Source organism: Pinus tabuliformis, chromosome 3_2, assembly GCF_031772625.1.
Source record: "Pinus tabuliformis cultivar Carrire ecotype Pingquan chromosome 3_2, CPIR1, whole genome shotgun sequence".
Lineage (NCBI taxonomy): Eukaryota > Viridiplantae > Streptophyta > Pinopsida > Pinales > Pinaceae > Pinus > Pinus tabuliformis.
Window position 1 is genome coordinate 577,704,157 of NC_142302.1, and position 4,417 is coordinate 577,708,573.

Genomic DNA, 4,417 nt, shown 5'->3' on the forward strand with positions numbered 1-4,417 from the left:
TATAGAGTCATATTTTCCACTTAGTCCTAATCCTAAGCACTATGAGAGCGACAATGATGAAGGGCAGGATGAATAATTTTTAGTAAATAGAGAGTCACATTTTCTAGTTAGTCTTAATAATAAGGAATATGAGAGCAACAGTGACAAAGGGTAGGATTAAGAATTTCCAGTAAATAAAGAGTCACATTTTCCATGTAGTCCTAATCCTAAGGACTATGAGAGTAGCACTGACAAAGCATAGGATGAAGAATATCCAATAAATAGAGAGTCAAATTTTCCATTTAGTCCTAATTCTAAGGACTATGAGGGTAGCACTGATGAAGGGCAAGATGAGGATGATGAAGAATATCATGCAAGTCAGTATTTCAAAAGCACAGATGATGGTTGTGAAAATTTCCTACAACTGAGGATGGTAATGAATATTTTTCAAACAATGATGGTGATGAATTTCCTAACTATGTTCAAAATGATCATAGTGAGGATAATATTCCTCATAATGATGATGCAAATGCTTATATAGATGATAATGAAATGATGGATAGATTTCCAAAAAATATTGTATCGAGGAGTAGGAGTAGACATTTTCGTATCAATCCAAGATGTTTTAGTTATACAAGGGGTAGAGCAGAATATTTCACGAGAAGAAGTTATATCAGCGATCACATTTCAAGTGAATGTTGTCAAAAGGATTGCTTGAAACATATGGATGTCAAACTTGCACTGGAGAAGAGGAAGATATATTTGTGAATGAATAAAAGCATGCAAAATTCATATTTCTTGGGGTGCATGCAATCTACATTTTCAGGTTATGATTATCATATTCGGTCTTTATTTATCTGTAGAAAGGATTTCAAAATGTTTCATTCAATTGGTAATTTTTGTTTGTCAAGAATCCAAGAAAATTTGGAAAAATATCCAATTTTATTCGAGAGTATGTCATAAACGAGTATTTGGGCCATTAGAAAATACTACAATGTCATGGATGAAATGTTTATTTTTAAAGCATGGAGAGTGTATGCAAAATAGAGACACAATACATATTCCAAATTATTTCTCAAGGCGATAAATGTACAACTTATACAAAGAATATGTAGAAGGTGTTGAAGGAAATGGTTGTTTTATTACATAACAATATTTTGTGAAGATATGGAAGAAAGAATTCAACCATTTCTGAATTCCTAAGAAGATAGGGGTGGGGGTTTGGGGTAAATGTGGTTCTCTTAAATAAAAAAGGGATAAATATCAAGGGTAAAAAAGAGGTAAGCATTCATAACATTATTTTTTAAAATTGTATAGTCATCAACCATGATATCATATTTATTAATAGCTTTCTTTTATGTTATGTGTAGCTTCCATTGTCAAAGCACTTCAAGAACATCATGAAGAGAAAACAAGTGAAAGGAAAAACTGTACAAGAATCGAAAGAAGTTTTATAATAATCCAAATAAATATTTGGGTTTGATAATTGATGGTATGGACCAGAAGAAAACACTTCTACCACATTTTGTTCACACACCCAAAACTTTACAGGAGAAAATTTTTATTCAATTTCACTTGGTCGGTTGTATGGTCTTCAATGGGAAAATTTTGCAAAGGGTTTATCTCACAACTCCAAATATTCATAATGATGCAAATCTGACAATAACCATAATTCATGATGTGCTTTCTCATTGGTATAGTAATCTTCCCAAAGTTTTGTATCTACAATTGTACAACACTTGTGAAAACAAAAACATGTTTTTTTTTAATATCTAACCATGCTTATTGAATTGAGAATTTTTTAGAAGGTAAAGGTTTGTTTCCTTCTTGTTGGGAACATTCATGACCATATTTATTAGATGTTCAGTCATTTTTCAGTCACATTGAGGAGGAAGGAAGTTGGGAGCTTTCCATCATTAAATAAATGTATTAAGAAATCATACATGCCATAGAATATTTTTCATGTGTTGGAAGAATCCTTTTACATGTGAAGGTTTATTCTATGATCACATGGTGAGGAGAAATGCATTGAAAAACTTAATGACATTAGCTTCCAACATCAATTTTCTATAAAAAAAAGTTGATGGGAAAAAACTAGTATGGGGTAAGAACTATTCAACTACTGCTGAATGGGCATCGTCATCAGGTTTAATATTTTTGAATTTCATTCCAAATCATCTAGTATTTGCATCAAATATATTTTTATTACAATCAATTTCTAAAGTTCATAATGCATAAAGGAAGAAGAAAGATATAAACTATTATGATTGCATAGAATAGATTAAAAAATGTATTAGATATACATATGAGTAATTTGATGTTGTTGATTCAGTTTGGTGGGAGTCTTTTTTAAATAATCAGAGTGATATCATTTCAAGATCAATAAATGAAGATATACTTTTGAAGACTCCATTTATTTGGCCACAAAATGTGTCAAATGAACATGAGGAAAGAAACAATGTTGAACAACAAAAAGCTCAAGGTATTATTAATTCTTCACAGGTATAGGAAAGGGAAGTGTATATTGGTTCTAGAAGGTCTTATGCACAACGTGAAGCCATGGAAGACCTTTAGAGGGGTTCAGTACAGGATATTAAGGAGGGTTGCATGATCAAAGTGTTAGCAGATGGAGATGCACATGGCTGTCCATTATGGGTTGCCAAGGTTATAAAGGTCATTACATAAAAGAAGATGTTACAGGTGTTGAAGTACATTGGTATGCCACAAATACAAATCCATTCAATGGTGTCTACAAACTAGAGATGGTAGTTGATAAAAAAATTAGTGGAAAGAGAAAAAGAAAGCCTACAAATATAAATCGTCGCCGCACGGACCTCTTAAAATTGGAGGACGTTGACATACTTGTTTATGACTTAAATTTAAAAAAGATAGGATCTCTTCACTTTAGGATGATAAAGATTCTAAAGAGGTTTCTACCAAAAGAAATAGTGTTGAGATGGTAGTCTGCTGAACCCAATCATAGATCCATAAGGATTTTGAAACCTGAAAGGGTGGGCATCAATGTTGTCTTAGATGGGGCACTAGTTGATGAAAGAGAAAAATATGGAACATCTTCATCTTCATCCAGTCATTCATCTGAAGATGTGAAATTTGATGGCGTGCAAGCAAATATGAGTGATTCTGAATAATTGCCTAAGACAGTTTATATAACTGATGTTTGCATGGAATCTTGAAATATAAATCTTAATTTCCATATGATGTTACATGAAGCTATGAGTCATTTTTATGTTTGTTGGATTATATGTTTTAATTATGATGAATTTATTTGTTTAGAATATCCATAATGCAACAATAACTTAGAGAAACAATTTATGTTTCATTAAATCTACAAGTATTGAGATTTTTATTAATTTAGTCATATAATTTGCTCATCATGTCATGGTTGAAATATGTTGAAAACTTCAAGTTTTTTAATTATATGTTTGAAAATTTGTCAATTTTTTTTTTTAATGTTATGGTTGAAAACAATTAGAATTTTGGCGATGCTTAGTGTCATGTTATTAAATGTTTAACGACATGGATGAAAATTGTTGGAGTTTTAATGTGTTTTGGATCCCATTATTTTATCTTTAACTCCATTATTAAAAAATGTTATTCTACCAACAACATTAGTGTATTTTTTTCATTTATTCTGCGCAAAATTTTTTGTTTTAATGCCATTTTTTTAAAATGTTGAAAATTAATCCTAAAAAAAAAAACATCATTCTAGAATACACACTTTTTGTTTTTGGGTTGTTTTTCATGTATTTTTGGGTGTTTTCTGGCTAGAGTTCTTGTTTTGAGTTTACATTTCCCTTTTGAAAGTTTACATTGTTAGTAGCTAGATGGTTATATACCCTAGCTATACTAGGGGAATATGGAACCAATACCTCAATTCCTTCACGCTCCTTTCACAAATGAAGACACTCTGGCAGGGGACCCAAAGAAAAGTATGATGAATAGAATGAAATTATTGCATGCCTCAATGAACTCCAATGAGTCCAACACCACCAATGCTCTTGCATAGTCAGCCTTGATGTTCACTTGGAACACATAGAAGGTAATCTACAAATCAGCCTCAAGCATCCATCCCTAGCAAGCACAAACGCTCAAGATCCAACCCCAACAACATCCTCTGATAATTGATGTTACCACATGCTTTTGGATTATGTTTTCTACTTTTATTAATTTAGTTTCTTTTAGAAAATGTATAATCATCTATAAATCGCAATGGATATTTTGTATTTCTATCGTAGTGTATATTAGAAACTTGGAGGCAAGCTAGTAATATTTTTGGATGGTTTTGGATAAAAATAGTATATCTCACTGTTGACATGTCTAGTTTCCCTTATGGCATATAAAACAATGTTCACGTCTAACAATGAACTTTGCATGGATGTTATTTCCAGGCAATAGAAAATATGTCCAACAAAAAAAA